Source organism: Bombina bombina, chromosome 1 (genome assembly GCF_027579735.1).
Source record: "Bombina bombina isolate aBomBom1 chromosome 1, aBomBom1.pri, whole genome shotgun sequence".
Lineage (NCBI taxonomy): Eukaryota > Metazoa > Chordata > Amphibia > Anura > Bombinatoridae > Bombina > Bombina bombina.
In genome coordinates this window covers 247,909,897-247,927,396 of record NC_069499.1, presented here as the reverse complement: position 1 = coordinate 247,927,396, position 17,500 = coordinate 247,909,897, and the positions used below count along the sequence as shown (strand labels likewise).

General features: G+C 39.8%; 1 protein-coding gene across 1 annotated transcript in view; it reads left to right on the top strand.

The window, feature by feature from the left end:
* The window catches only part of PLA2G4F (phospholipase A2 group IVF), a 222,540-nt gene that overhangs the window by 432 nt on the left and 204,608 nt on the right, over nt 1-17,500 (top strand). The gene's annotated exons all lie outside the window — the stretch shown is intronic.

Below are 17,500 nucleotides of genomic sequence, written 5' to 3'. Positions count from 1 at the left end.
AGGAAATGTCAGTCGTGGGAGTGTCAGTGGCAGCTGGACACTGCTAGTCATACTTGTGGCGTTAGGTACTGCTGGTTCTGTATTTGGGGTAGCAGTCGTACATTTATATAAGGAAATAGACACTAGCGATTATTAGACACCAATAGACAATATCAGTTATGCAGTGAGCAACATTAGAGGAGCCAAAGTCATTCATGAAAAGGCAAAGCTAATTTAAAGGGACAGTCTAGTCCAAAACAAACTTCCATTATTCAGATAGGGCATATAAGTGTAAACAATTTTATAATTTACTTCTATCACCAATTATGGTTTGTTCTCTTGGTATTTTTAGTTGAAAGCTAATCCTAGGAGGTTCATATGCTAGTTTCTAAGCCCTTGAAGGCCGCCTCCTATCTCAGGGCATTTTGACAGTTTTTCACCACTAGAGGGTGTTAGTTTATGTGTTTTATATAGATAACACTGCGCTCAGGCACATGGAGTTCCTAGGAGCCAGCACTGATTGGCTAAAATGCAAGTCTGTCAAAAGAACTGAAATAAGGATCAGTTTGCAGAGGCTTGGATACAACAATGTATTCACAGAGGTGAAACCAGGGGTCAAGTGTGGGAACTCACTAAGACTTCCACCCCCCTCACAATTAATATTGTTGTATACATACATACATACATACATGCATACATAAACAAACACACACACACGCTGTATTTATATGTATATAATCTATACACTTTGGTTAATGAAAGCAAATTAAAACCAATGAAGGGGAGCTAAATAACCCTAGAGCAAGCCACACAGAAATGTAAGCACCATATATTCCACACAGTGCAGGGTGATCACAGAGCAGGACTGCTGACAGGCTTACATTTAGTGTATTGTAGGAAGTGTTATTGACCATTACTAGAGAATCTCACTATCCCTCTAAACAGACTGTGCTCCAGCTCCTCCCACCAGCAGCAGCAGTGTTTATTGAAGTGTTCCTGTTCTCAGTCCAGGGGGAACTTAGTTCCCCCTGCAGAAATAGTGCAGGAACTCCGTCCCCATGCGTTCCCGCCCGACTTGACCCCTGGGTAAAACGTGTATTAATATAACTGTGTTGGTTATGAAAAACTAGGGAATGGGTAATAAAGGGATTATCTATCTTTTAAAACAATAAACAATGGTGTTAGACTGTCTCTTTAATGGTAGTTATGCAGTACTATTTATTAGAGAGGGTAGTGGCAGTGAATAAGGTCTGTTTCAGCCATGTAGATAGCAATTCAATCTTTTTAAAACAGAAAACATACTTTTTTTTTTATTCAGCTAGAAAGACCGGTGAAGAAATATTAAAAATTCTATTAACTCCTTTGCTACCTGGAGTTTCAGAGAAGAGGATCCCCTTTGTTCAGAAATAGCAGACATGCTTTTTGGTAATTAGAAAGCTGTTAATTGTAGCTGCACACCACACTTCTGAAATTCCCGGCATTGAAGGGGTTAATCATGCTCCGTTACCATATGAAGGCTGATGTCGTAAGCCCACAAGCAGCAAGTCTCTAGTTGTCACTTGACAATCGAGAATACTTGGGCTTCCTGAAGCTGCGCTGTAGATCTACGTTATGCGGTACGCTGGGTTATGTACCGCATCACATAGATCTACTTAGTATTGACACAAGGGGTTAAAGGGACATAAAGCTGCAATAATGAAATACGCTGTTAGAGCATTTTCTTGTTACACTATTAATGTTGTGTTGATTTCCTACAACAGTGTTAATTACATTTTTAACCCCTTAAGGACCAAGGACGTACAGGGTTCGTCCTACAAAAAATGTCCTTAACGACCAAGGACGTACCCTGTACGTCGTTGGTTCCTTCAAACGGTGGAACCGATCCTGATCGCTTCCAGCCGCTTTCCTGTTATTGCAGTGATGCCTCGATATTGAGGCATCCTGCAATAGTTTTTAGCCATCCAATGCAGAGAGCCACTCTGTGGCCCTCTCTGCATCGGGTTGCCGTCAGAGGGGGCGGGATCACGTGCACGGAGCGGGTGGGAACCGCTACTCTATAGAACATTTTTTGAACACAAAGCGGGGGAGAGGAGGGAGGGGATTTTGATCTAAGGGATCTGGGAGGGGGTGGGGGGTTGGCTATTGAGGGGGGCAGCTACACTACAGAAAAATAAATAATAAAACTATTATTTTTGGCAAACAGGGTACTGGCAGACAGCTGCCAGTACCCAAGATGGCCCACATTAAGGTAAAGAAGGAGGGTTAGAGAGCTGTTTAGGGGTGATCAGGGAGGTTGGGGGCAAAGGGGGGACCCTACACAGCAAAATATGTAAATATGTGGGAATTTAAAAAAAAAGATGACAGGGAAAATTGTGGGGTGGGGGAGGGAATAGAGCTGTTTGGGAGGGATCAGGGGGTGGGATGTTTCAGGTGGAAGGCTGATCTCTACACTAAAGCTAAAATTAACCCTGCAAGCTCCCTACAAGCTACCTAATTAACCCCTTCACTGCTGGGCATAATACAAGTGTGGTGCGCAGCGGCATTTAGCAGCCTTCTAATTGCCAAAAAGCAACGCCAAAGCCATATATTTCTGCCCAGAGAAGCATTTACAACCATTTCTGCCATAATTGCACAAGCTGTTTGTAAATAATTTCAGTTAGAAACCTAAAGTTTGTGAAAAAGTGAACGATTTTTTTTATTTGATCGCATTTGACGGTGAAATGGTAGCATGAAATATACCAAAATGGGCCTAGATCAATACTTTGGGTTGTCTACTACACTACACTAAAGGTAAAATTAACCCCTTCACTGCTGGGCATAATACACGTGTGGTGCGCAGTGGCATTTAGCGGCCTTCTAATTACCAAAAAGCAATGCCAAAGCCATATAAGTCTGCTATTTCTGAACAAAGGGGATCCCAGAGAAGCATTTACAACCATTTGTGCCATATTTGCGCAAGCTGTTTGTAAATAATTTCAGTGAGAAACCTAAAATTGTGAAAAAGTAAACAATTTATTTTATTTGATCGCATTTGGCGGTGAAATGGTGGCATGAAATATACCAAAATGGGCCTAGATCAATATTTACATGTCAAGGGATATTCAGGGATTCCAGACAGATATCAGTGTTTCAATGTAACTACCGCTAATTTAAAAAAAAAAAAAATGGTTTGGAAATAGCAAAGTGCTACTTGTATTTATTGCCCTATAACTTGCAAAGAACATGTAAACATTGGGTATTTCTAAACTCAGGACAAAATTTAGAAACTATTTAGCATGGGTGTTTTTTGATGGTTGTAGATGTGTTACAGATTTTGGGGGTCAAAGTTAGAAAAAGTTTGTTTTTTTTTTCCTCATATTTTACATATTTTTTTATAGTAAATTATAAAATATGATGCAAATCATGGTATCTTTAGAAAATCCATTTAATGGCGAGAAAAACAGTGTAAAATATATGTGGGTACAGTAAATGAGTAAGAGGAAAATTACAGCTAAACACAAACACCGCAAAAATTTAAAAATAGCCTTGGTCCCAAACTGTCAGAAAATGGAAAGTGCTGTGGTCCTTAAGGGGTTAAAGGGACAGTGTACTGTGATTTTGTTTTTGTCCCCTTTAATGTGTTCCCAGTGATCCATTTACTTGATAGAGTGCATTAAAGGGATGTTAAACAGTTTTATTGTTGTAATAAAAAAAAGCGCTAATCATTTGCTTAATTTTACTTGTCATTTACTTAATAGAAATCATTGCAATATGTATTGTTCATCCATTTAAAGGTATATTACCTATTTCGTTTTCACACTACATTTGTGCAGTATCCTTTACTTCTTGTCACAGCCCTAAAAGGAGGAGGAGTGCCTCTGCAGGAAGGTTTATCTTAGCCTGATGTCATAGACTAGATAACATGGAGTCAGATTTGCTCATGCTTAAAACTGACAGAATAAAACTTAGGTTTTAGAAAAAATCTCCCCTCATCACACTGGGGGAAGGCAGATTGTTTGCTGTTTTTTTACACAATCTGTTTATTTTTATGTTTACTTTGATTTAACATTATTGCTTTTACCAGAGGAGCACTGTTTGTTTTTTTTACAACTAGTTTCTTTGCCTTTTATTTTGTTATTTGAAATATCTGATTTCTTTCATCATATGTGTGACTCCATGAGTCAAGTGTGGGAATTCTCCTCCTGACCACTAGGGGGAGGCAAAAGATACCCCAATACACCAGAGCTTTAAATCTTTCCCACTTCCCATGATCCTCATTTTCTTTTGTACTAATGGTTAACCATTTTAGAGTGCTTTTTAGCATGCCCTTTTCTGTGTTAATCCTTTCCTGATGCTATAATCTCTCAGCATGTGGGGAAAGACTCTCAGGATTGGTGGAGGTGCTGAAGTACTCTGATCAGCAGAGCTTTGCTTTAAATTTAAGGTAAACATTTTATTTAACCCTTTGTGTACTGTTATTTGCTATGTAACCTTTCATATTTCAGAAGCAATAACAGAAATTCCTAATATTACCACGCTCAAAGTGGGATACCTATCAAGGTAGTGTGCTGGTGTATACATTTAACACCAGTCAGATATGGATACTGGTGTCAGTTCATAAGCAGTAGTAATGCCTGTAATGGTATTGCATGATGGTTTGACGTGTTGACATTACACTGTTTGACTAAGAGTTTGTGGCAGTATACAATGGTAAAAAAATATACTGCCCAAAGTATGGTAGTAGGTGTCCTTACCGGATTTTCAGGAATGCTTGGTCCGACACTTATCACTCCACAAGTCGTGGGCTAGACCGATCCCATTCGCCTCTCTGCCACCTCACTTCCGCCTCAGCCTGTGTGTACCCTCATGCAATCAGACCTCTCCAGGGCTGGACTGGGACCAAAAATAGGCCCTGGCATTTTAAGGCAAAGCAGCCCCCACCAATATTTTAAATGACCATATGGAGGACTGGCAACTTTTGGTCCAGCGGTCAAGTACAACCCAGAGGCCCCGGGAACAGCAACTGCGACACTTTGAAATCCAATATTTATTAATGAAATCCAATATTTATTAATGTAAACAACAGAGCAAGTGAAACACATAGCAAATAATAAATAAAATAAGGCTGTTTTAAAATGGATTTTTAATGTAAACTATATAATAGTTATCAGAATCTATACACCGTGTATATCAGTTACACTTCTGAATTGGCACACACAGGCTTTGATCCGGTTTCACCATTTGATATTCTATATTGTGGCCCATATCTTAACATTCTTGGGACTGGTTCTGAAGAGTTTATTACGATATTAGGAAGTTGTGTGTTTTCATCTACACATGGTTATTTACTCATTGATGTTAAAACAACATTGTAACTAATTGCTTTAATATGTATGGAGATATTTGCTACAAGGTGGTTTCCTTGGCAACAATGTTTGGCGTTTTTTTTGCACTGGGGGAGGGGGTTTATGTGTGTATAAATGTTTGTTTCACTTGTATATTGTTGGTCTGATGAAGGGGAGCATTCCCTGAAACGTTACCGAATAAATTGATTATTTGCTATTAAGTCCAGAGAGTGCTGTTTTCTACTTCATATACCCTATCATACTCTAGCACCCTGGCATCTGGCGTACTGTTTGTGAGAGTGCACCTGCCGCATGCTGTATATATATATATATATATATATATCTCACTTTCGTGGAGTTATTTATGAGTCAGCACTGATTGGCTAAAATGTGTGAAAATGAGGGGGCAGAGTCAGCGGCTGAATAGACCGGTTGCATAATACAGGAGCTCTGGCTATATAGAAGAAAAATCTATAACTTAAGCAGAGAATCAAATTAAAAATAAGCTAAAATGGGGGCGGAGTTAACCGCCATAGCTATTGGACGCACTGAGCAGGAGCTCCTGACTTCAATACCATAAAATATGATTTCTTCCTGACAAAGCTATTCTATTTAGCTTATATCTAGTGAATACTGCTAAAAAGAGGAAGCGGGGGATGCGCGGATAAAGAATTGGTAGCTGTGTGCCTCATACTGAGCTGAAAAACGGTGAGGAGGCTCCCATCACAAGCTGAAGCGCCATTTTGGAAGCGGCTGTACTGCTGCCCGTGATGGAGGCCCAAGAACTGTACACTGGCATCAGAAACCTACTGGAGGAGTACGGGAGGAGAATATGTGAGAGATTGGATGCTCTTACTGTTAAAGTTCAAGCAGCGCGAGCACGCAGTGATACCGCGGCTGAGGAACAAAATACACCACCGGAGTCACAGTGTGACGCAGCACCTAAGGATCCCCAGCCACGCTCCCCAGCACTGGTGTTTGAGAGTGCGGGTCCCAAGCTGGAGCCCAGTTTTTTCTCTGTTGCCGCGATTGGATTGCGGATCTGGGAGATCACACAGCATGGCAGCCTGTACATGGGGGCAAGCTCTGGGGTGCACTACAGAGCTCACGTATTGTCCCGCTCGCTTTATCCTGGCATCAGCTCAGCGGACTTTTCACAGCAAGTCTGCTGGGGAAGTTTTCAAATGCACCGGATGGGTATCGGATAGGAAGGTCACTTTCGCATACATTCAAGACACTCTGGGGGTTTTTTTTTGTACTTACAGCACACCAGAGGTTACAGAACATTCAGGCCTGATATAACACTCTGACTCTAATGAACACTCCGCACTGAGCCTGTCTTACAGGAGAATTGCTACAGCTTCAGTTGAGGGTCTTACACCTACTAAAAGTCTAGCTGTAACAGCTCAGGATTGTATAAGACTACATAACTTAAACCTACTCTACTGACTTATCTTGCTGGCTAGGGAATAAGTTCTACATCCATTGCATGCTAGTTTACTGTGCTTTACTAGTAAGGGAAAGCAGTGATCTATAACCTACTATATTGTTCAACCTTTAAGCTGCACTTGGTGTTAGTATATATGCTAAGCAGTACCAATGGGCTGTTGCAGTGAGACATTATTTATGAATATTGCTATTCTTAATTTGGGGACCATGATTCTCTGAAGGCATAGGACATGTGAGACAAGGGTGTAGACCCCTGAAAAGCCTTAAAGTGTAGAAATTTTTCTTTGTCCTACCTTTATATTTCCCTCAGAGGGATAGTATGGCTATAGCTACAGTAATGTATGTAGAGATAGTTAATTCCCCTTACTGCTATGTGATACCTTACTCTTTCTTTAGCTCTAAATATTTAGCCATATTTACATAGTCATGCAAACCTTATTCCCTAATAATGCGGGGCCTGGTTTAGGTACTCCATTTCTTTTCAATGTGTAGCTAGCTCCATACATAAGTGATCATCCCTAAACTAATAGACCTTACAGAGCCACACTACAGCCCCAAGTAACGCCCCTTGGAGATAACTATATTATACTTATGAGTCATACAAATAGCTCTATGGGAGTACCATACTGATTTTATTACAAGAACAGAGACTCCTATTTTGCATATCTTTCTTTATACTACTTAATGCAGCCTTTAAAGTAATGATACAGAAGTGAATAAAACATTAAAACAATACAGATAAAACATGTAGAACATAAGTAGCCAATGAAATGGGTACTTGTGAAAACAGAAAAAATGGACCAATAGGATGTATCATAGCTCCCATAAACTGTCCAATACGAGCCCCAACTTCCTCTTTCTTTTTGCTGCTTGATGCAGATAAGTTATATTTAAATTTACTCTATATATGATTATCATTTATTTATCTGTTTATATTATTATGATTTTTTTCCTCCTTTAGTTTATTTACTTTTCTTGTTGCCTCTCTTACATTTATGTAATATCGTTTTTCTTTCAGTTTAATTTTTTATAAAAAAAATTTTTTTTCTCTTTTGCTTTGTTTTGTTTTTCCGTTTTCCATCTCCTACTTTGTGTTCCTACCGCTACACTATTTCGTTGGTTTTTCTCCTTTAATCCCTTTCGCATTACTGCCTTACCTTACTTTCAAAATTTTTCCCTTTTACTGCGTCTAGAGCGGCCACCCGCCATCTTGTGACGTCACCGCTTCTCTCTCCGTTTCTTCCCGCCTCTTTTTCCCGCCCCCTGACATCGTCACTCACTCCCTTCATACCTCTTGAGCTTCCCCTCACGACGCTAGCAATTTGGATACAGCTACACATATTTAGTATCCATTTCAATTCATTTCTATATACTGTTTATTATTACCACTAGATGGGTTACAGGCTTACTTATTATATTAAGTTCTCTTATTTGGCTTACAGTTTTGGTCTTATATTTAAAACGGTTGCTCCAAAAAAAAAAAAAATTTTATTTTATTGACTGAAGTTCTTTCTTTTAAAAAAATTTTTTATTAGTCACTTATTTCATAAATAAATTATTAAATTTAATTATTATTTTTTAACATGTCACAAATTACTCAATCAAATGAACCTCTTTCTGCACAATCTGTGCAGACTATGATTGATAATTCAATGGGTAAAATGATGTCACATATGACTAAACTCTTTTCCCAACAACCTTTTCCTAAAGCTATTTTTAAAAGAAAAAGACCTTTTTTTGCTTCTGTTATAGCAAGCAAAAAATTATCTAAGTCTCGTCAGACTTTAACTGACTCTACAATTCCTGGCGGCAAAGGAAGGAAAACATCCGCTAAACCTTCCCCTAATCCCAAGGGGTCACATATGGGATCAAATATTTCTGAGTCTTTATCTCTGAAAAAATCAAAAAAGGTGGTCTTATCCTCAGATTCAGTTTCTTCTACAGAAGAAAACTCTGATTCTAATTCTGAGGATGTATCAGATAATTTATCCTCAAACCTGACTCCCTAAGGCTAAAAGATGTAAAAAATCTATTAATAAAGCTAAACATTCAAAAAATGAAAAGTCTCAATTTTTTGATTGTCTTGGAAACCCAAGATTTTGTGCAGATGATCTTCATCACCAAGATCCTCTGAATGGTGCCCTTCTTTAGACGTAGCCACGTTTATTGATTTCCAATTAAAATTCCCTCTCAAAAAAGAATCACGCAACAAAATGAGAGCGGAATGCCCTCGTCCCCTTCTTCCAAAAAATTCTTGTATAACTCCTGAAATTGACCCTAAAATTATAAAATTTATTGGTTCCCCTGGCTATAAGTCAAGAAGGGCATGGATCGGCATGGAAAACATGCCAGGATAAACTTTTAGACTCAGTTGGCCCTATTTCCAAACTTTTTGAAATTTCTGAGCAGGCTGTTTTGGAAAATTCTCCTCTCGATCCCTTTTTAGTTAGGGAATGGGTTCAAAGAATCCTCTCCTTTGTTGGAAATGCTAATTCAGCAATTATTATTGAACGTAGAAAGAACATTCTACGGAAAATTGATCCCAAGATTTGTGACAATGCTATTAACGAAATACTCTGATGTTAATGGTCTTCTGTTTGGAGATATATTCATCAAAGACCTCAATAATTATTAATATACTTTTTCAAATCTTAATAAAGTCAGAACTTCAGTTCGTAAAATTTTCTATCCTAATAGTTTTTCCGACAGGGCCGGGAAAGGCAGAGGTCGCTTTCCTGGCCGCACAAACTATCAGACAAGACCTCAATTCCAGCAACAACAGTTTCAACAGCCTTCTATCGATCCTTTATTTTTTTTTTTTTGTTTTTTTCGATCCCCCACCCTCACAGTTTCTTTCCATCCCGATCCAGACCATGGTTCCAAAGGGGTCAGCGTTCCAGAGCAAGATCTCGTCCCCCTTCAAGTAAGTCCACTTCTTCCTTCTTCTCTTCCTTCTTTCCCAGAAAATCTTGGTGGCAGACTCTCCCTTTTCATTCAAAATTGGAATTTAATAACTTCAGACCCTTGGATTCTTCAATCAGTCCAAGGTGTTCTGATAGAATTTTCCTCCCCTCCTATTCAGATCTTAAGACCCCGTCCCATCCATTTTTCAATAGAGGATCAAAATCTAGTTCAATCAGAGGTTTTAAGTCTGTTTCAAAAACAAGCTATACAAAAAACAGAATTTTCTCAAGATTTATTCATCAGCAATCTTTTCCTAGTAAAAAAGAAAAACGGACAATTTCGTCCGGTCATAAACTTAAGAGAACTAAACTCCTTTGTTTCTTATCATCATTTCAAGATGGAAGGAATTCATCTGTTAAGAGACTGTCTCAGAGAGAACGATTGGTTAGTCCGATTAGACCTCACAGATGCTTACTTGACAGTTCCAATTGCCCCGGCACATCGAAAATTCCTAACTTTCCACTGGAAAGACCAATTGTGGAGCTTTACTTGCCTTCCTTTTGGTCTTTCTTCAGCTCCTTGGATATTTACAAAATTGTTAAAACCAGTTATGGCCTGATTGAGACTCAGAGGAGTCCGTTTAATCATTTATTTAGACGACATTCTGATCATGAATCAGAATTTCTATTCTGTACTGGATCAATTATCCCTTACCACTCATCTTCTGGAGAATCTAGGTTTTATTATAAACAAACAGAAATCTGTTTTAACTCCTTCACAATCTCTAATTTTTCTTGGATTCTCCATAGATACTTCCAAATCTACTCTCAGTCTACCTCCAGACAAAATAAAAAATATCAAGAAAGAAATATCTCGTACCCTCTCAGCTCAATTTGTTCCCATCAGGAGGATATAGCCAGGATAGTAGGATTACTTTCATCCTCTATTCAGGCTATATTTCCTGCTCCCCTACATTATCGAGAATTACAACGACTCAAAATTTGCCATTTACAAAAAGGTTTCTCCTACTCTCACTTAATTCAACTTTCACCAGAAGCCAAGGAGGAACTCTCCTGGTGGCTCTCTCACATGGAAGCATGGAATGGGAGAGCTATTTTTGGCAATTCCCCAGACCTTATCATCGAATCAGACGCCAGCAGATCCGGTTGGGGTGCTCGATGCGGTCCTTCCATCACAGGAGGAAAGTGGTCTCTTTCAGAAAAGAGATTCCATATAAATTGTCTAGAATTGGTAGCGGGTTCTTTCGCTGTCAAGAGTTTTGTAAAAAACTCTTCTCCAGTAACCATTCTTCTCCGCATGGACAATATCTCTGCAGTTCGTTATCTGAACCGTTTAGGAGGTACGAAATCCAGAGACCTATCCAATATTACCAAAGAATTCATTCATTTTTGTTTAGACAGGAATATTTCTGTGAAAGCAGAGTATATTCCGGGTCTCTCAAACACAGCTGCGGACTGGGGTTCCCGTTTTCTGACAGATTTCAGCAACTGGAAACTCGACAGGAAAGTTTTTTCTTTCTCTCTCTCATCTCAGAGGTCCTTTCAATTTAGATCTCTTTGCTTGTCGCCTAAATTTTCAAATTCTTCCTTATTACAGTTGGAGACCAGATCCAGAAGCAGCTGCAATAGACGCCTTTCTCCAACTCTGGCCTCCTCAGGGAGCATATGCCTTCCCGCCCTTCTCGATGATTTCGAGAACGATTTCAGTAGTTCGCAGGGACAAAATTTCTCTCCTGATAATAACTCCACTTTGGCCAACTCAACCGTGGTACCCTTCTCTTCTGGAAATGTCATTCAAACTTCCCATTCTCCTTCCTCACTTACTGTCCAACCCAGAAGGAGATTTTCACGAACTCATTCTTCAAGAATCACTCCGTCTCATCGCTTGGTCAATTTCGGGGATTCCTGCCCTCTCGAAGGACTTTCTGAAGGAGCTAAATCTCTCATACAAGAATCTTGGGCCCCAGGCACCCGGAAATCTTACTTTTACGCATGGACAAAATGGTCTCGCTGGTGCTTGGCTAGGAACTTGGATCCCCTTTCAGCTGATTTAAATCATATTATCAATTTCTTGTCCTCCCTTTTTGAATCGGGCTTAGCCTACAGATCTATTAATCTATATAGATCTGCTATTTCGGCTAAACACACTTTATTGAATAATTTTCCTATCGGTCAACATCCTCTCATTTGTAGACTTTTAAAAGCCATTAGACTTAAACGTCCTCCTACTCCCAAATACAATTCTTTCTGGGACGTTGAAAATTTTTTCTCTCTTTTTAAATCTTGGCCTCCCAATAACCTTCTTTCCCTTAAACAACTTTCTGCTAAATTAGCTACCTTATTATGTCTCATTTCTTTTCGTAGGGTTTCTGATGTTGGTGCTTTGGATTTTAATTCTAAAGTTTTTTCTTCTGAAGGAGTTACATTTTTCTTATCTAGAAGAACAAAAACTTTTTCTTCTATTTTCTATCCTTTTTTACCTTCTGAACCTTCCCTTTGTGTGGTTAAATGTCTCAAAGAATATGAATCTAGAACTCTTCCTTTCAGATCTTCATCCTCTAATCAACTCTTTATTTCTTTTGTTCCTCCTCATTCTCCTGTCTCTAATACTTCTATTTCCCGCTGGGTGAAGCGGGTATTGATATTTCAATATTTTCTGCTCACTCTGTTAGAGGTTCCGCTGCTTCTAAAGCCTTTCTCAAAGCGGCTCCTTTACAACAAATTTTATTTTCTGCAGATTGGTCCTCGGACTCTATTTTCAAACAGTTTTATTTCAAACCCATTCTTCATCCAGCTAACAATTTATTTATTTAATTTATTTATTTAATATTTACTTTAAACTTGCAAAATAGGAGTCTCTGTTCTTGTAATAAAATTCAGATTATCCTAGCTTGTGAAGGTATAATCTAGATTTTATTAAAGACACAGAGACGAGTATTTTCCCACCTCTACATGTACCCTCCCATTTGTTGTTTTATCATTATTAACATTATGTTTGGTTTTCAGTTACCAACTAATCATGAAGACTTATTGAAAAGTGGTTTCATCCCTCTTCATTCGTCTCTACAATCAATCCCTTCAAATCCTCAGAAGTTCTTCTCCAAGTTCAAAGAATCCTGGTTTTCTGCTACATCTCAAAGTTTTGGATTTAAAAGAAGTTTCCTCATGTCCTTTTGGATTGCTATTTTTCTGTTGGTTCTCGTTTTCATGTTGGAACTGGTTTCTGTTATTTGTAATCTCTGGATCTTCAGCTTCAAGCAAGAAAGAGGAAGTTGGGGCTCGTATTGGACAGTTTATGGGAGCTATGATACATCCTATTGGTCCATTTTTTTCTGTTTTCACTAAAGTACCCATTTCATTGGCTACTTATGTTCTACATGTTTTATCTGTATTGTTTTAATGTTTTATTCACTTCTGTATCATTACTTTAAAAGGCTGCATTAAGTAGTATAAAGAAAGATATGCAAAATACTCGTCTCTGTGTCTTTAATAAAATCTAGATTATACCTTCACAAGCTAGGATAATCGGAATTCTTGTTAAGGTGTGTTGTTTTTTCACGATAGTATTGTATCCAATTTCTCTGTGTATTGTTTGATGTCCTGCAGCTGTCTGTACTAAGTGCTAGATAACTCCGAAGCATTGTCTATATCCTTTTTTACCTTCTGTGTGTTAGCACTGAGGTGGGCTCTTATTTTCGACATAAACTCCCCTATCGAGGTATAATAGCACTACAACAGGTGCGAGTTTTTTATAAACCACATTATAGTTGATCTCTAGAAATGCTTTGTGGGGATACCTAATTTTATGTTATTCTATCACTCATGTCAATAAGCCCACCTATAAGCTGGATATCTACGAAGTTTTAATATTATTTCATGTCTGATCTTAGTTTCCTGCATCTTGTTACCTACTTGTTAGTTTTATCTGACTTGTATAAATATGTTCGTGTATTTTATGCGATTGACAATTATAGGCCCAAAAGCGGTCTATATTGAGCAACACCCCTCAGTTAATAAGTTATGTATTTGAGGGTCCAAAAGTGGCCTGAGCAATCATGGAGGGACAAAAATAGAGGGTAGTTGAGAGGTTCTCCCCAACTGGTTTAGTATACTGTGAAATGAGTATGTTGTTCATTGTATATCTATCTATTCCATTGAGTAACCTGTATGTTACATATTTTATTACCCTCAATAAAAATAAAAATTTGTAAAAATAAGCTAAAATTTGATCTGCGGCTTAACAATACAACTGAAGGTACTCCGGTAGCAAAATAAGATCTGACCAGATAAAGAGTAAAGAGAGATTGACGTTAAAACCTGGATCAACGTACAGCAGTGTCTCATAATATATGTGCCCATAACCAGTAACAGAAGAATTACAGCTATCTGGGATCTCATTTCGGAGGGTCGGGCTCTGCTCCGGAACAGGGCATACACACTTGAAGACTCAAGGCAAATAGTGGAGACGGAGGCACGCTTCTGAAGTCGTCTCTACAAGAACGGTAAGCGACTGGTCTCAGACTGCCCCTTGACTTTCCGGAGAGCATCCGAATACCACAGCCTGATCGGCATTGTTGTTTATGGGGACGACCGATTCATAGCCCCTAGCCATACTATGGTCGGGAGTAGAGGGGGTGAACACTGTCCTAAGTGGCACGAAGGTTGGCCATCTTGGGCTCTTCTGATTGAAGGCATTCAGAACTGAATTAGCCAACGCTACCTGACCGCTTCTTGCGCTGCAGGACAAGTTAAAGAAGTTAGAATTTGGTTCACTGAACTGTTACTAGCCCTAATAACTAGCGAGTCTAGGCAGCAAGGGGTTTGTTGAGTTCCAAAGTCCTTATTATAACGGCCTAGAACTAATTTGGACACAATCCAAGAAAGCCTTTCTGATCTGCCCAAGGTGGAGTGAGGCAGCCTGTATTAGAGGCAACTTTTAAAACGAAAACAATATTAAGCAACAGCGATTGCCATGTTTCTCCTTTAGATACCCCTGGAGGGGGAGGGCCCGACTAAACTAAAAATGTTATTTTGAAACTAAGGGTCAACACAACATGCTACTATTCTAGCATTATCTCCATTATGTCGATCTAATACTCTAATTATGATTTAGGACTGCTGATCTAGATAAAGATTGTTGTAATCTACGGCATTGAAGACATATTATACTAATAAAGGAGGGTGGTTTCCTAGCTGATCTGGAAGATCTTGGGGGGGGGGGGGGCAAATGAACATTTCTTGGTAATTCTAAATATGTCTTCCTCTATGTTCACTATATAGAACCTGCTCTAAAAGAAAATATAAGGAGAAACTGAGATCTCCCTGCAGGGGTGCTATAATTTATATAATAGGCAGGGCTTGACACTTTGGTGACTGGTCGGAAAGCCACGACAACAAAGCCGAAATATCTGGCATTATTTGACGGCTCATGTTCTTCCTGCTGACGTAGTTTAAACAACAACGCTGAGTCAATACATAACACTGTAGGACAACCAGCGCCACCTTAGTTAAGGTGTGCTCGAGAATCATAGTAGGTCCACTTACCAAACACAGCTTTGAATATAAAATACTTCACCACATAATAGTGACCCTACAACTAAAAGATGTCTACCAGAAAATCAGTTAAAGGAGATAAAGCGCTAAAAACTCCTGCAGTGTCTACTTTCTTCAAGTCCTCTCAAACTAACAAGACATCGAATGAAGCAGAAAGAGAAGAAGAATCAGAACCTGAAATTTCGCAAATTGAAGACAGAGGATTCTTCTAGTCTCTAAAAAAGATATTTCTGACAATTTTGAGAAATTGTGGGATGAGATTGATTCTATTCACACCACAGTGACAAGCAGCCTAACTGAAATTAAATCTGACCTAGCAGACGTAGGAACCAGAACAGATACCCTTGAAGACCAAAAAGAAACAATAACAGAAGATCTAGAAGGGGTTACTCAAACGGTTTCTTTGCACCAACAACTCCTTTCAGAGATCCAAGATAAAATGGAAGATCTAGAAAATAGAAGCAGACAAAATAATATAAGACTTAAAGGAGTTCCAGAAGAAGTAACAAGTAAAGATTTACTCGCTTACCTTTCTCAACTTTTCAGTCAAATTACTGGCGCAGCAGCAGACTATATCTTTAGTATCGAAAGAGCTCACAGAGCCCTAAAACCTAAACCTAGGGAGGGATTACCTCCTAGAGATGTAGTGATAAAATTGACTTTTTTTCCGGATGAAGACAGGATATTGCAGGCCTCTAGGAGGAACCCTACTTTCAAGTTCCAGGGGAGCATTATACAGTTCTACCAAGATTAGAGTCTGCGGACACTGCAACATAGAAATGCTCTGAAACCACTTGCAGCAATGCTCTGTAAACAGCAAATACAATATAAATGGGGTTTCCCATGTGCTCTTTTCATCACAAAGGATTCTAAAATAATCACCATCAAAGAACTAGAAGATATACCGGAAATCTGTAAGATGCTAGGTTTGGAGACTCCACATCTGCAGCTGCCAGAATCCACACCTCCATCCAGAAATACATCAAATCATCTTCAAGATTCGACAAAATGGAACAAAGTCAACCGTAAACGACCAAAGATAAAAGAAATTAAAGGAAATGGATACTAGAAATCCACAACACGGGTGCGAGGGACTTCCGTTTGAGGGAGGAGCAAGCAAGGTGCTGCACGCCGGGCTGCTCCCGCTTCTAGCTTGGACTAGCTACTCTCACCTTCAGGTATCCCTTGGCCAGGAGACCCATTACCGGCTTGGGAATTGGATCCCCTGATCCATGAAGTGGAAGTCTGACATAGGTATCTATAGCTTCACGGCTGAAGCAAGCTGCTACAAAGTAGCTTAAATATACAGTGCCTGCCTTAACTTACAATGTAGCAGTGACTACCTAAACTGTTACAATATACAGCTGACTTTCTCTCTGCGTATGCAGAAATATCATACCCTGTGACTGTTTCTTCTCGACTATACATACCGCCTGGAAAACGGTAAAAGGACGATCTGGGTTATCACAGAGTAACACTGTCGCAGGAGAAGCTAGCAGGTGTGGGTTTATCTATTACACTCCCGACCCCCTAGCTATATACCTGGAGCACACAATTTAAATGGCCTAACGTGTGAAGGTTTTGGTCTTCTCCGACAATCAAAAGCGGATCCACCTTTGAGCTAGACTGCTTGGAGAGAATGTACCTCCCGTGGGAAAACACACGCTAACAAAGTTCGGCCTTGAGAGATCAGACTGGATTTGATATCCGAGGAGGGGACCTGCTAAAGTTTCTTACCGTGGATTGCCATCGCTGGGTCCGGATGCCTGTTCCTTTGTTGGAGGTGAGGGTGCCCGATTGCTCCCTGGTGAGCGCTGGGCCCGAGCTAGTGGCAGTAGACTCGGCAGCTGGTCGGCAGAGGAATCTGGCCTATACGTGGCGCTGCGTCCGCAGCGCGCATTGACGGAGAGTTCTGCCCCGCAGAAGGCAAGGTGTGCTCGGAGTGCCGAGCTAGAGGAGATCGCCCTTGAGCCCGATAAGGGAGGCTTAGTCTCTGGAAGGTCGCTGATAGAGCCAGAAAATTCGAACACAGGAGGAATCAAGGACTAGCGATAACATACGGGAGCGCTCCTGCTCATATTTTCAAGGTACATTTTTCTATCTCTGGCACTGGGGCTGTGGTAGGATCAGCTGAGAGGTTGACCCGTTATATGACTGATACACCCAGAATTGGGGAGACAGGAGCTGGGTGATTGTATAATCTCTTGATTACCCGAGTGGATTGTTGCAGGAGGGCTACGACTACACCCTGACTTATAGGGCGCTCCTACT